Source organism: Chenopodium quinoa, unplaced genomic scaffold (assembly GCF_001683475.1).
Source record: "Chenopodium quinoa cultivar QQ74 unplaced genomic scaffold, ASM168347v1, whole genome shotgun sequence".
NCBI lineage: Eukaryota > Viridiplantae > Streptophyta > Magnoliopsida > Caryophyllales > Amaranthaceae > Chenopodium > Chenopodium quinoa.
Window position 1 is genome coordinate 6,053,980 of NW_018745448.1, and position 16,844 is coordinate 6,070,823.

A 16,844-nucleotide genomic window follows, 5' to 3' on the forward strand; every position below is an offset into this window, starting at 1 on the left:
CAAACGGTGTCAGCTAAAAAAACGGAAGTAGTATATATCTCATGCATTAACACAGCACAACCACAGTCATATTTCCAATGTCACAAATTCTTAAATGAACCTGATTCACACTAATTTATTGTGGACCACTAATAATAGAGAAACTATGGTTGTTTTATTAATAAAAAAGGTCACTATAATAAAAATAAGGTTACTATGTTGAATTAAAAGTCATTTTCGTAATATATAGGCTATAAGAGGTTAATTTTTTTGATGAAATATTTTATATACGGGTCAGTATGAATAATAAAGGTCACTATGTTAAAATTAGGTCATAACATCGTATTCAAATTCACAATAATATTAAACGTTATACAAGTTTAAATAAAAGTCACTATATTAAAAATAAGGTTATTATGTTAAAAATAAAAATCACTATATTCAATATAATGTCAATTGCATGTGCAATGGCGGATCTACATAGTCACAAGGGGTAGCACATGCTATCCCCATAATTTTGAGATAAAAAAAATTAAAACTGCATAAGAATCTACATGTTAGGCTTTGCTTCAGTGGTAAAAGAGGCATTGTGAAGTTGTGAGTTGTGTGGCCACAAGGGTTCAAATCCCAACAATTTTTTTTCTTTTTAAGTATTTTAACCCCTTGGTCTTTGTTCCAAATTAAATTTTCCCCTACACTTTATTTTTATACTACTTACAAGGTATAAGAAAAGCATTAATATGATTAAAAGTAATTGATATTTTTCCATTACTCTTAATAATACAAATTTTTTTTTTCGAATTTACAAATTATTTACGGAGTATGGAGTATTTTATTAACCATATTGATAATTTAGATATGAATTGGAGTACAAAATACTAGTATTAATTAAAATAAAATAAAATAATTTGATACTTTATACTCTTATATAACTTTTTACTAGATGAAGCCCGTGCGATGCACGGTTTGTTAGTATTTTCTTACAAAATATTTTTCATATACGTGATTATAATTGTTACTATATTAGTTTTAAAATATTAGATATAATTCCTAATCTCAAAATTAATATTTTGTATTTAATTAATTTAAACTTAAAAATTTCATTCGTCAATTTTGTTTTTGTGGCGTTTGAATTATTTAATTGTAAATGAAATCAATAATCTCTTATTTATTTGGCTACAACTTAAATTTATAATCCTACATGACGCACTAAGAAAATTAGATCTTACGTGGCTCTCTAATAACTCGAGAAAAAACTCCCCTTTATAAAGCCCGTGCGATGCACGATTTGTTAGTATATTTTTTAAAAATAATTTTTAAAAAGTTGTTATTATATTATTTTTAAAATATTAGATGAAATGTAGTCATGTAGATGTGCATACTTTTTCGAACAGCTGATTTCTTTCTCTGGAGATGATAATTTTAGGCATCGTCCTTGGTGGTTAGGAAATGTTTTGTGATGGTGTCTTCCTTATTTATATAGCTATTTTGAGGGACAATGAGTGTTGTTTTTGGAGCAATATGAATAATATTTTGTATTTAATTAATTTAAACTTTAAAATCTCATTTGTTAATTTTGCTTACGTGGCATTTAAATTGTTAAATTGTAAAAAAAATTAATAATCTATTATTTAATTGGCTACAACTTAAATTTATAATTCTACATGGCGCGTTAAGAAAAATACATCCTACGTGGCTCTCTAAAAACTCGGGGAAAAACTCTCCTTTATATATATATTAGATTGTAATTATTTTGATATTTTATAATATATCTTAGTATTGTATTATTTTTTGAATAAGTTCTCCGTCAATTGAACGAGTTGCGTTCCCTACAACAATCGTTTGTTTAACGACGAATTGCATGTCAAATTAAATCGTCAATTAATAAGGAGCATAACAATGTACTAACACATTGCATTGCATAAAAAAATTACCCAGTTGTTATTTTGCTAATCGTTTTTTGGGGAATTTTATACTTTCTCCTTTCTTTTTTTATTGCACCATAGGAGGTTGGCACAATATTTTTGGTATTGGAAAAAAGGATGAAAGAGAAAGGTAAAAATACAAAATTGCCCATGTGATGGTATACATAAACTAAATAAGCATGTGTTGAAAAGTAAGGGTATATTTGGTATTTGTAGTGTGAACACAAGTATTTCTATTCCTAAAATAGAAATGGTGCAATATTTGTGATACTTACTTAAAAGGTAAGTGGTGCAATATTAAAAAAACGGAGCAAGTAGTATGAATTGAATTCCTAAAATAAAGTTTGATTTTAATTTAGTTCTAAATATTCTTAAACAACTATGCGAGTATGCACTATTGCGCTATCCCTGAGTGAAAATTCTGAATCCGCCATTGTGCATGTGTATAAATTTTGGTATTGTGGATCCAGATCCATTCAACTCCGAAAATCAAAGATCTACCTTTTCCCCGGATGACTCATGAGTAGCACTGTCAAAACTGTTTGACAGTTCGGGTTTGGTTCAGTTTGAAATCGGTTCGATATTAAATCGGGTCGGTTTGAAATCGGTTTAAGTGTCTCGCGGGTCGGTTTCAGTTCGGTTTAAATAGTTATCGGTTCGATTCGGTTTTGGTTTATTCTTGAGCGGTTTTAATTCGGTTTGAGTTGTAAACGGTTCGGGAAGTAAATGGTTCGGTGCAGCCGGGTAGCAGTTTGTTAACGGTTCGGTGTAAACGGTTTTTATACCGGTTCAAACAGTTTCGGGTTGGAAACAGTTTCGAGTTAGAAACGGTTCGGTTCTTTTTCGGTTCAGTTTTATTTTTGTTCGGTTTGTTAACGGGTTTGCCTTTTAAACGGTTTAACGTTATTCGGATCAGTTCCATTTCACGTTTATTAAATTATGGTTCGAAACGGTTTCTTATTTCAAAAAGTCGGTTTTTAATCGGGTCGTTTGGATTCGGACAGTTAAACGATTTTGGTTTGAAATTTCATATTACTTGCTAACCTTTTGCTGGTTAACAAGTTTTATATCAAGCCGAGATTTCATCACTTCATATTTAGGCATTAGGCATTATATTATACACAAATTCTCATCGATTTCAAAAATATATATCATGTTATTTCAAGTTTAGTCATACTGATCTTACTAGTTTATTACGAAGTAACGTAGATTATAAAAGTTTAGTGTATTAATGAATTATTATTGTTTTACTATCACATTATTAGCTGCTTCTTATTCATCATCTAATTGATGTGTCATAATCATGATTTGATGAGTTATTGTGACATCGAAATTACAGTTTGATTTATAGACGGTTCGGTTTGTAAGTGGTTCGGTTTATAAACGGTTCGGTGCAAACAGGTTGCAATTTGTTAACGGTTCGATGTAAACGGTTTTTACCTCGGTTCAAACGGTTTCGGGTTGGAAACGGTTTTGGGTTAGAAACGGTTCGGTTCTTTTTCGGTTCGGTTTGATATCAGTTCGGTTTAGAACTGGTTCGGTTTGTTAACGGGTTCGGTTTTTATACGGTTTGACATTATTCGGATTGGTTCGGTTTCGGGTTTACTTAAATACGGTTCGGGTCGGTTTTCGATTTTACAAAATCGGTTTTTAATGGATTCGATTCTCATTTGGATCGGTCGGTTTCGGACAGTTAAACGGTTTCGGTTTGAAATTTGACAGCACTACTCATGAGTAGCACTGTCAAAACGGTTTGACAGTTCGGTTTCGGTTCGGTTTGAAATCGGTTCGATTTGAAATCGGGTCGGTTTGAAATCGGTTCAAATGTCTTACGGGTCGGTTTCGGTTCGGTTTAAATAATTATCGGTTCGGTTCGGTTTCGGTTTATTCTTGAACGGTTTAAATTCGGTTCGGGTTATAAACGGTTCGGTTAGTAAACGATTCGGTGCAAACGGGTTGCGGTTTGTTAACGGTTCGGTGTAAACGGTTTTTAACCCGGTTTAAATTCGGTTCGGGTTGTAAACGGTCCGGGTTGTAAACGGTCCGGGTAGTAAACGGTTCGGTGCAAACGGGTTGCGGTTTGTTAACGGTTCGGTGTAAACGGTTTTTAACCCGGTTTAAATTTGGTTCGGGTTGTAAACGGTTCGGTGCAGACGGTTGCGGTTTGTTAACGGTTCGGTGTAAATGGTTTTTAACCCGGTTTAAATTCGGTTCGGTTTGTAAACGGTGCGGGTTGTAAAAATTCCAGGTAGTAAACGGTTCGGTGCAGACGGGTTGCGGTTTGTTAACGGTTCGGTGTAAATGGTTATTATCCCGGTTCAAACAGTTTCAGGTTGGAAACGGTTCGGTTGTTTTTTGGTTTAGTTTTATTTTAGTTCGGTTATAACTGGTTCGGTTCGTTCACGGGTTTGGTTCTTCTACGATTTAACATTATTTAGATCGGTTTTATTTCAGATTTACTAAATTACGATTCGAGTCTGTTTTTGATTTCAAAAAATTTTGTACTACTTTCTAACTTTTTGCTAGTTAACAAGTTTTATATCAAGCCGAGACTTCATCACTTTATATTGAGGCATCATATTATATGCAAATTCTCATTAATTTTATAAATACATATCATGTTATGATTTAAGTTTAGCTATACTGATCTTACTAGTTTATTATGAAGTAGATTATAAAAGTTTAGTGCATTAATGTATTATTGTTTTACTATCAGATTATTATCTGCTTCTGATTTGATCATTTAGTTAATAGTGTCATAATCATGATTTGATGAGTTGTTGTGACATCGAAATTTGCAATTTGGTATTCGATACTTAATTAGTCAACAAGACTGATAATTAAGACTCGTTTATCATTATATATTTGCATAAAGTTATACATGAAGATATTACAGAGTAGTTTGATTTGTATGATGAAAGAAAACATTAATGAAGAAGAAGGTAATGTTGATTCCTTCAATCGATTATACAGATACATAACATATAACCATCTCATATTCTCATAGTTAGATATTATTAGTATAAAGGGATGAGAAACATAAGATTATTATATTTTTGTATATCCTTTACTGGTTTACCCTTAAGGCTTAAGTCACTAATTAGTAATTAGTAATTACTTAATTAGACTAACAAGTTAATCAGAAAGAGTAACTTTTAACTTGAGTCTAGTAGATCAAATACTGAAATGTAGAGGTGTCCACCGTGCGAGTCGTGCGAGCTGGGTTAGGGTTAGGTGGGTCGCGGGTTGGGGTTTCATGACACACGGCACGACACACGTAGGGTAGGGTGGGCCGGGTCGTGGGTTGGGTCGGAGAAGTTGGACACACCAGGGTTAGGTTCGTGGGTTAGACGAGTCGTGGGTGGGTCGAGCTGGGTTTGTGGGTTAGACGGATCGTGGGTGGGTCGAGCTGGGTTTGTGGGTTAGACGGGTCATGGGTGGGTCGAGCTAGGTTCGTGGGTTAGACGGGTCAAGGTGGGTTAGGGTGGGTCGAAGGGTGGGTTAGTGGGTTAGGGTCGGGTGGGTTTGTGGGTTAGGTGGGTTAGGGTCGGGTGGGTTTGTGGGTTAGGTGGGTTAGGGTCGGGTGGGTTAGTGGGTTAGGGTCGGGTGGGTTTGTGGGTTAGGTGGGTTAGGGTCGGGTGGGTTTGTGGGTTAGGGTCGGGTGGGTTCGTGGGTTAGGGTCGGGTGGGTTGTGTGGTGTTTTAATTTTTACAAAATTAACAATTTGATGGCTTGCTCTTAATTAAGATGCCTACGTATCCTTATATTATAAAATAAGGAATCAAAGCCAGCGTAGTTCTTATATTGTACTTCTTTTGAAATTGGGGGGGGGGGCTTGGACCTATCTTTAGAAAACTAAAATTTAATTTTGCAATTAAATTGTAATTTTCGAAAAATAAGTTGCCTACGTATCCCGAAAGAATCAAAGCCCACGTAGTTCTTAGCGTACCTGATTTAGACTTTTCTAGCCACCCATGTTTGTTGCATCATCATCCCCGGAAGCTGCATCATCCGTTGACGACTCCAATATCATCACAGGATCATCTTCATCGTCTTCGTCTTCCTTTAAACCTTGAGTTCTTCTTTCAGCTTGATCCCAATCTTTCTTACAAACACAAATTTGAATGCTTTCCGAAGTTAAGCGAGATCTTTTTTCATCTAACACTCTTCTACCTGCACTAAAAGCAGACTCGGAAGCAACAGATGAAGCGGGAACTGCAAGTATATCTTTTGCAATTCTCGCCAATATAGGAAAACTTTTTTTATGTTCTTGCCACCATTTTATAATTTGAAAGTTGTTGTTGGTCTCATGTTGATATGACAAATAATCATTAATAGCAAGTGTTGAAGAAGATGATGATGAGAATGATGTAGATGTTTTGTGTTTTTTTTTCATAACTTTATCAAGAAAACCAAATCTAGAATCGGAAGTGCTAGTAGTAGTTGGTGTTGCCAAATCAAAACCATAAATAGATGCATAATGATCATAAAGGTCTCCCAAAACAGATTTGCATTTGTTAATATATTCACTAACATCATAATCGATACTTAAACTTGTATAATAAAATTCTAAAAGATTTTCCAAACCTTCAGCTTTGACACCGGGGTCAAGAATAGCAGCAATTCCATAAATGATTGGAAATTCACTAAAATAAGTATGCCACTTACGTTTCATGCTATCAAGAACGGGACGAAGTCCATCAATCTTCATATGCTCTTCGATGGTGTGAACAACTTTAACACACTCAATTATGACTAAATGAACGTTAGGCTCATAAATATAAGAGAAAATATGAGTTGCACTATCAAAAGCATTTAAAACATCACGAACAAAAGAAGCATTAGTCCAATGACTTTCGGTTATTAACTCAGTAGGATCAACACGAGTCTCATTGTAAAGTTGGGTCAAAATATCACGATACTTTATAGCATCACTCAACAACTTGAAAGTAGAATTCCAACGGGTAGGGGTATCAATAGACCATTGTCTTTTCTTAAGACCTCTCTCTTTACACATAGCTATGTACTTTCTTCTAACTGACTGAGTAATCCTAATCCATTTTATAACTGTTCTAATTGGGTTTAGCAATGGTTGCAACTCAGCGAGACCCTCTTGAACAGACAAATTCAAAATATGAGCACAACATCTAACATGCAAGAGACTACCACCCAACAACAAATTCAACTCGGAGTCATTTTTCAAATAGTCAATACACTTTGTGTTTGCAGTTGCATTATCAAGAGACAAAGAAAAAACTTTATTATTCAAGTGAAATTCTTTTAAACAATCCAAAATACGAACTTTGATGTTAAAACCGGTATGCCTTTCTTCCATAGCTTGAAAACATAGTATACGTTTTTGAATAAACCAATCATCATCCACCCAATGAGCAGTAATGCAAAGAAAAGGTTCGCCAAAACTAGAAGTCCATGTATCACTTGTAAAACTAACACGACCATCAAAAGTACGAAATAATTCAATCAAACCACTCCTATACTTATAATAAGAAGTTTGTGTATAACGTCTTAGGGTATTTCGGGGGACACGAGTAAATGCAGGTTGTAATGCAACTTTATTAAAATGCTCAACGTTTGCATTTTCACCGTAACTAAAAGGGTATTCATTAGCAATAACTAAAGTACTCATTTCATCAATCATTCTATCTTTATTATAAATGAAAGGTGTACCTCCGCCGGGTTGGTTCATGTATCCACCCAATTGTGTTTGGACGCCACCCCCCGAAGGACGGGGGCCATTTTCGAACAAGTCGTGTTTATTTTGCAAATGCCGACTCAAGGTTCCGGTTCCATCTCCCGTTTTCCAATTATATGACTTGACATTTGCACCTAGCGCCTTGCAAACTAGGCATGTACACGTGAACCTCTTTGGTTGACCAGGTTGCCATCCCGGGGGTGTGACCTCAACTCGTTCAAAATGTTTCCACACCCAAGAAAAATGTGCTCGACCTCTACTTTCACCGCCACCACCTTTCATAAATCAAATTATTAAAATTAATTTTTAAATGCTATTCATGAAAATAAGCTTTTAAATTTTAAATATTTTAATTATACTTATTTAAACGCATTTTTCATGGTAATTAACTAATTGTAAATCATAGAAAATTGGAAACTAAACTAACTTTATAATCATTAATAATAGTTTTTTTAAATATTCATAACAATAAAAATTTAATTAGAAATTACCTTGAGATGAAGGTTGAGATGTTGGTTGCGATGGAGGTGGCATAGTTGAACTTGATGATTGGTGGGACTCGTGGGAGAAATGTTGTGGTGGAGACGTTTGAATATTTTGCCTATCTCCTAAACCATAATCTCCATATTCATTGACAAATTGGTTTAAATTTTCCGTATTAATTTCATACGAAAAATTTGCACCACCACTCCTTTGGCTACCACTTCGACCACCACTTTGACTCCTTCCCATTCCTCCTCTTGAGCTCATTTTTTTTTTGTATGATTACTAATTATAATATGGAGAAGAACTTTTTTTTTTTAGAATCTTAAGAATACTAATAATAATATTAAGGAGATTTTTTTTAACAAAAATATAACTCTATATAACACTTGAGAATTTGAGAACAATAAGAATTTTTAAGTAAGAGAGAAAGAAAGCTTGAATTTGTGTGGAAATTTGAGTGAAATGGAATTGGTATTTATAGGAAAAATATAATGGATGATCATACACTTAAAAAACTAGCCGTTAGATACAAAAACCTAGCCGTTAGATACAAAAAACTAGCCGTTTTTTTTTTAAAAATGGATGTTAGGCCGTGCGGGCCGTGCGGGTCGTGCGAATTGTGCGGGCTGTGCGGGCCGTGCGGGTTGTGCGGGCCGTGCGGGTTGTGCCGGCCGTGCGGGTTGGGTGGGTCATGCGTGCGGGTTAGGTGGGTTGGCTCGTGCGGGTTGGGTGGGTCATTCGTGCGGGTGGGCCGTGCGGGCTGGGTTGTGCCAGGTGGGTCGGGTTAGGTGGGTTCACGGGCTAGGTGTGTCGAATTAAATGAGTCAAAACGGGTTGTGCGATTTGGGTCGAATCAAACGGGTTAAACTGAGCTGGGTTGAAATGGGTTGTGTCGAAAATTTTGGACCCACGACACAACCCGGATTAAATTCGAGCTGTGCCGGGCTGTGCCGGATTGAAACCGGGTCGGACCCACGTGACCCACCAGCCGTGCGAGTTAGGGTGGGCTGGGTCCAACCCGGCCCACTGGCCACCTCTACTGAAATGGTATTAGTATATTACCGAGTATGATAGTCTAGTACGCTGCTAATCTGTTATGCAGCTATGCTAAATTGACAATTGCTCATATAGTCATATTAGTCAATCACTCATGTAGACATAACTCATATCTAATTAAGTAATTTGTATTTATGTACTAATCTACTAGTCAACTATATCATTTATAAGTTTACACGATTACAAGTGTATTGCTTATAGGTACAGCTAAACTGATATAAATATAACCATATAACAAATCCGTAGTACTTCTAACTCTCTAAGATATGACATCATTATTTATTGAACAATTTTCGATTTTTTATTAATCGCAACGCCTAGAAATTACACGCTAACCGATTCACATTTTATAATTTAAAGAACTTAATATTTTAATGTGTGTGTTAAAAAAAATTATAAAAGCTGATATTATGAAGGTGAATATCGTTTTATCGGGATCCGAGAAATGTAATTAGTTTTTTTTTAAGTCATGTAATTAATTAATTGTATAAAAGTTTGTTTAATGTTATTAAAATAAAATTAAAAATTTTGATTTTTACAAAGTGGAAAATTAATTTCATTTTTTTGGTTGACAATTTCAACAAAATATGGTGGGAAACTTCCCTCCAAAAACCAAAAGGAAAAACACATTTTAGATTTAGAATTTAGATATTTTGATTCTTTAATAATTAAATAAACATGTGGTTCATATATTATGCAAAAGAGAAAAAAAAAAAAAAAAAAAAAAGTGAAACGTGAAACTGTGAAAGACTGAAAGGCAATTAGGTTCTTCATTCATCCTCTTCATTCATCCTCTTCATTCCACAGCATTCACCGTTCTTCTTCTTCATCCTCAAATCGAAGCGTTGAATCCTCACTCACTCTCAAGTTCTCAACTCTCAAGCTCTGAACTCTTAGCCTTCAATAGCTCAAAGGTAAATTTTAGTTAATTGTTTTTGTTTTCGTTTCGTTTTTTTTGATTTTTTTTTCGATCTCTCCATTCTCGTTTTTTTTTCATTCTCCAGTTCTCCATCTTCAAATCTTCCTCTCCTTCAAGCCGTCACTGCTCAAAGGTAATTTTATGTTAATTTTTTTGTTTTCATTTCGGTTTTATGTTGCTGATTCGTTGTTTGCAGGATTTGCATGTCTTTTATTTTTTGATTTTTACTTCTGATTTGTTCATATAATTTTGTTTCGGGGTTTTCTGATGTCCTGCGGGAGAGTTACAATTCCGAGACTGGAACCGGACGCCTGTACCTGCAAAATAACGGAGACTCCTGAGAGCTCCGCCTCCAACGGTCAAGTTAGTACCTGATTAAGGAGTAATTAATACGGAAATTAAAGTAATAAGGTCTCTCTAGGTGAGAGTGTTTAATGTTGGTAATCTGCTTTGTTAGCGAGATCAGCCGGTTATTAGTGTGTTCCGTAACGTTTCTGTTCTGTTCTGTTTTTCCTTAATGAGGATTAATTAAGTATTTATAGTCTTGAGAAGCGTGCCACTCTCTAGGTTTAGGGTAAACCTAGGGCTGACCGGGCCTCTAAACAGGATTGGGCCTTGTTGGCCGGTTTTCCCATTTGGCATGGGTGGACACGTGGCGTGTCTCAATTGGTCCGTAGAGGACGTATATGTGATTGACACGTGGCAGGCTCCTATTGGCCTACGTGAAGGACACGTGGCGGAACCTGGTTGGTCCACTTGTCAGACGGTGATTGGTGGATAAAAATCCCCTAATCAAATTTCATATAATTTCTGATTTGTTCATATAATTTCTGAATTTTTGATGTTGTTCATGTAATTTTTAATTTTATTGTTCTTGTTGTTCATTTAATTTCTGATTTTTTAATTTTATTGTTCTTGTTGTTCATTTTTTGTTATATCTATTTGTGAGGTGTTCTGGCCTTACCAGCTTTGGCTATGCTCAGTTCTGATCAGGGTTGTGGTTGTAGTACCATGAGCAACAATTGAGTTGATTTGGTTACCTTATTCATGCTCGTGGTTTCTTTTCGTGTTATTAATTGTGCTTGGTTTTTTTCAGGCTGCTGTGTTGTTGCTGGTCTGCCTTTGTGACTGTTTGCTGTTTGTTGAGCATTTAAAATGTATGGCTTTGTCTATAATGCTCTATTAGTCTTCAAATATACTGAATGCTATCCTTTGTTCTATCAGCTGCATTGTTCTCTCATTAGTGTTTCTGTTTATGTGGGTTAATGCTGAATGCTAGCAGGATTTTTTGATTTAAGTTTGGGTTTTGTTTTGTTGCAAAAGTGCAAGTGCATTCAGATAGGAGTTGTCTAATAGTGTTTAGTATATTTTAGGACTGAATTGTAGATGGACTACCTCAGCTTAGAGCATGTAGTACTAGCTAGGGTATGTCCTGTGCTGCTGCTGTTCTAATGTCTGGCCAGATCTGCTAGATGTACAAGGCTAGATTGTAGGATCTGCTGGGTGTTTTCTGCCCTGTTCAGAGCAGAGTCTTTCTGGCCATGGTTTGTGCTGTCCTAGTTGATGTCTCTACTGCAGGCTGGGTGCTGGGGTTGGTTGCTGCTGGTTTTCTAGGGTATTGCAGCTGTGGTTTTGCTGTCGTCTTGTGTTAGCTGGGCTGTGTTGTCTGTCTGTTGTTGGGCTAGGTTGCTGGTGTGCTTTGCTTGAAGCAAGCAGGTCCGGAGCTGCTGTGTTAATTTGCCTATTTTTTTTATTTGCCCTTAATTTGCCTTTTTTTTCACTTGATTTATACTGTTGTGTTTTTGTTTTTTCAGCAATGGAGCAAGAGTTTATTGGTTTTGATGAGGATTCTACTGTAAAGAATCAAGATTCTACTGTTCAGAATCAAGATTCTACTCAACGTACCACTAGTGGTAGTAAGCGTGGACGAACATCAGATGTTTGGAGGTATTACACCTTTTTTGATAAGATGGTTGGTCTTGCTCCGATAAAATATGCTCGATGCAATGTTTGCGGTAATGAATATAAAACATTCGGACCCAGAACATTCGGACCCCTGAACTTGCTCTGACATTTCGGACCTTTTCTGCCTACCGCCTGTTCTGACAAGCCGACTGCACCGGATTTCCAGAACTTCATCAACCGTCACTCGTTCAGGTAACTCAGTTCTCTTACTCTTAATTTTCTTTTTATTTTTTGAAATGGCACCACGGAAGCACACGACACGACCTAAGTTAGTGATCAGCCGGTCACTGGGGACGGCTGAATCTAGGACTAGGAGTGCCGCCTGCCCTTTTCTGGACCCATCTTTGCCCTTTATACAAAGTCCGACTGTATCTGTGTCTATGCAGAACGTGATGGCCAGAACGAAAAAGACTGCTATGATCTCAAACTCGGACGGCTCCTCCCAAAGGGTGCTCATTAGTGAAACATCTGACCAGGCGCCAGATGTAGAAGTGAAACGAGGCGGCTGCCAAGCCGACAGTTCTGAGGGAGGGGTCAAGGTGGTCCCTTCCCTTTTCACCGTTGATATGTCTAATTTTCCTCCTGCTCCTTCTAAGGGAGAGGAGGCGGGCCCCTCTGGGAGAGGGGAGGAGTCGTCCTCTTCGGACTCGTCAGAGGACGAGTCCGAGTCTAGCTCTTCTGGCCACGCTTCTCCAGGCTCAGAAGAAAGAAACAGCCGCCTACAAGAGGCGAGGCTTTCTCATGCAGTTGAGAAGGGGGGCAATTGGGCGGAGCCGTCCGCCTCTTACAGAGAGGAAAACACCCCCTACTACTGCACGGTACCCCGGGGCCGGATCGCAGCCATGCAAGACAAAGTGGAGAGCTTTATAGCTAACCATAGAATGGGCCCCGTATTTTTACTGTTCGTGCCGGATCCAGAAGACACTGTCGTCTGGCCGGCTGGTACCAGCTATGATGACGGCTGCTTTGGCTGCTATGTGGCGGCCATCAAAGCTGGACTGCGCTTCCCATTACATCCGGCTGTTCAGCGGATTTTAGATGGGTATGATTTGGGGTTATGGCAGTTAGCCCCCAACTCTTGGGTAAACGTACTCGGCTATGTGGCCGGGTGCGAAATGTACGGGGTGGAGCCAAGCTTTGAGGCTTTCGCCCACATGAACTATCTCAGTCGGACCCCTAAGTCGGGAGGTACCGGCTGGTATCAATTAACAAGCCATAGGGGCTACCTCATGACGAGAGGTAAGGCGAACAAATGGAAAGATTGGCGGAACACCTTCCTTATCATCGAGGGTTCAGACACGGAGCTGAACAAACGCTTTAACAAGTGGAATAGGGATCCGCCTCTTCTCGCAGGCGGCCGCAGCATGCCGCCTGTTCCCCCAAAGGCTAAAAAAGAGATGCTAGACAAAGGACTCTTCAAAGTAGAGACTAGGGTGAACTCTACTTCAGGGGTACGAGAGCAAGTACCCCTAAACTGCGTCCCGAGCTTCAAGTGGCTCTATGACGAGTACTTTTTGGCCGCCTGTGGCCTCAGCAGTCGGTGCTCTAGAGGTAGCCGGCCTGACAAATACTCTGTTTTTTCACGCCTTGTTTACTTGGGATTTTTACTAACTTTGCTGTTTATTTTTTGCAGCTGACGCCATGAGTAAAATAACAGCATCCAAGACTGCGGCGGCCATGTTGCGGGCCTCTCTCATGCAACAGTCTTGTACCGACTCCCCCAACAAGGGGGCACCCTTGGTAGGCTTCGAAACTCTTCCTCTTTTAGGAGTTGTCTTATGCATATACTAACTTTTTTTTTTTTTTTTTTCAGTCGGGCACTCCAAGAGCTTCTTCCTCGCAACAGCCGGATCCCAAGGCCTGGAGGACGACTGTTGCAAGCTCTCCTGGGTCTTCCAGGAAAACAGTGGCGGCTGAGAAGCAGCCGGCCACTTCTTCTAAAACTCCGGCGGGGCCGCCTAGAAGTATGGACAATTACTTGTAAAAACTTTTACACTTGCTTCCTTCTTGACTAGGTCTAACTTGCTTTTCTACGCTTGATGCAGCCGGCCCTCAGGGGCCTGACTTGGTAGAGGTAGCCAAGTCCATGATCAAAGTAGTTCCTCCATCTGAAAGGGAGGCGGTCAGGGGTGTCGGCACCCTTGACCTTGATGGGATTGCAGGGGTCCTTGCTGAGGTATACTTTTTGAGTATTTGAATTCCAGGACGCCTGTTATCTTTTTTGTTTGGAAACTGACGCCTGTTTTTTTTTTTTTTTTTTTTTTGTACTTAGGCCCTGCTCCGAGTTAACGGCCTTCGCAAGCCGCTTGATCGGAAGAACAAAGAGGTAAAGGCTGCAAAAGCTATGGTCGCCTCTGACTGTGATAAGGCAATGTTTCAAATTGCCCAAAATGAAGTACTGACCATTGATATTCTTTATTATCAGGCGCAGGCTACCGCCGCTGTTCGGGCTCAGTTAGAGGCGGCCCAGAAGAAGAATGACGAGCTGGAGGCGACCATCACAAATCTTAAGGCCGAGCTGAAACCTCTTCGCCTAAAAATGTACTCTTACGAAGCCATGGAGAAATCCTTGGCAAGCGTAAAAGAACGCCTGGTGAGCCAAGAGAAGAGTCTTACCCAAGAGCTCTCGGAAAAGGCCGAGCAAGAGAAGAAAGAGCTCGTCCGGGAGATGATGGAAGACTCCGCTTAAATCCAGCGCATGACCTGGGGCCGCCTGTTCCCCAATGCCGACTTTGCCTCTTGGGAAAGAACGTACCGCCAGTGTTCGGAAACATATAATCAAGAGATCCTGGCGGCTGCTGAAGAAGAGGCGTTGGGAGAAGCGTTGGAGGAGGAGGAGGAGCCGGTTGTGGCGCTTGTGCCACTTGGGGGTAAGGCATCAAAAAAGGATGCAGCTGAAGCCGAGTCCAGCAAGAAGAGTGCTGACCAGGCGGCAGCTGCTAATACTGAACTGCCCCCTTCTTAAGCTTAATGTATTCTTTCCACGACCTGCGTGTCGTTTGCTTTGTATTTACCCGGCCAGGGGGCCGGGGCTTTGAATATTTTGCTGGTCTTTAATGACCGGCTTATTTTTAATGAATTTTTGTTTGCAATGAATTTTTGTTTGCTTCAAATTTGTCCAAGTATTCCATATCTAATATCCCATTGTTTACTAGACCGACTGTTGTACATGGCCGAACGTTGCAGACAGGTACGGATAGTTAGTACGCCGCCTATGCCCCTGGACGACTGGTTGTCTGTTTCCAGGATAGACGATCAGTCGGCCATTTATTCAATCGGTATTCGAACTATTTTGTTTGGATCCTTTTTAGGCAGGCGTGCCTGTCTTTTTGTAAATTTAACCAAGTAGGAAAGTGGTCTGACCAAGTAAATAGAGTATTACCTAGTCGCCAAGGAATTGAGTAGTAAAGATAACAAGCGGCGGGTACCGGTTGTTTCCCTTTATTGCCAATGTTGTTGCTTTTAACTCATAATTTGTTAACCTAGCAAGAGTAGTGGTTGAGAGCCCCTGTTTATTAAAAACAGGCGGACGACTCATACCTTTTAGGCTCCATACTAAGTTTGAGTGACTATTAAGTTAACATAGGAGTTACTTAGTCTCCGTCACAATCTAGATTGAGTAGTAGAGGTACCAGGCGGCGGAGGCCGGCTGATCCCCTTGATTTGCCAATGTTTGTTGGCTATTAACTCAATAGGTACCCCCTGCATTTATCCCAAGTAATACAGGCGGTCATCTAACTCAGATGTCAACTGCTACCACTGGTTTGGTTAGTGATAGAGTTATCCTTGTCTCAAAAACGGCTACGTGGTTGCCCTTGGGGACAGTCGTATAGGTGCCGTGTAATTAGTTTATAGAACAATGTTCCACCCAAAAGGGAGCTGCTCTCTGCGACGAATTTCATCCGGAGGGATGCCGTCGGACGCCTGCTATGATGTTGGGACAGGTCGTATTAGTTTTGTAGATTTGATCAGTTGGCTTGGCGCCTGGTCTGATCATTCGGCCTGTGGCCTTGGTAAGTTCTTGGTGAACGTAGGTGCTAAGTAAAAGAAGGGTAGCCGCCTGTTAGGCACAGGGTCGGCCAGGCCCTAATCTTTTTAGCTAAGTATTAGGGGGGTGGCTATGTGCTTGGAACCAGTCGGCCATCTTCTTATGGAGAGTAGCCGACTATATGCCCAGGCGACATGCCCCTATTGTGAGTGAAATACTCAATGGAGAGTAGCCGACTGTAAAGGTACAGACGGCATGCCCCTCTGAAGATAGAGTGAAACTCAATGGAGAGTAGCCGACTGTAAAGGTACAGACGGCATGCCCCTCGTAATACAAAATTGAATAGTAAGTGCAAACTTTTATTAAGTAGCTCTTTACTTTACATCATTCAAAAGAAATATTTTTTAAGATTATCTACATTCCAAGTTCGAGGCAACGGTTGTCCGTCTGGTGTTTCCAGACGGTAGGTACCGTCCCTGACTTCCTCATAGATTCGGTAGGGTCCTTCCCAGTTGGGAGTTAGTTTGCCAGACTCATTAGCCCTACCAACTGCTTCCATTTTTCTAAGTACAAAGTCCCCTACTTTGAGTGGACGCCTGTGTACTTTTTTGTTGTATGATCTAGTCATTCTCAGGCGATAGATCTCATGGCGCAAGACAGCATTGCCCCTCTTTTCAGGAAGTGAGTCTAATGCCAGGCGCATGGCTTCCCAGTTTGCCTCTTCGTCATATAGCATTACTCGAAGAGTCGGCTCGTAGTGTTCTATTGGAAGAACAGCTTCCGCACCGTAAGTTAGGAGGAATGGAGTTTCTC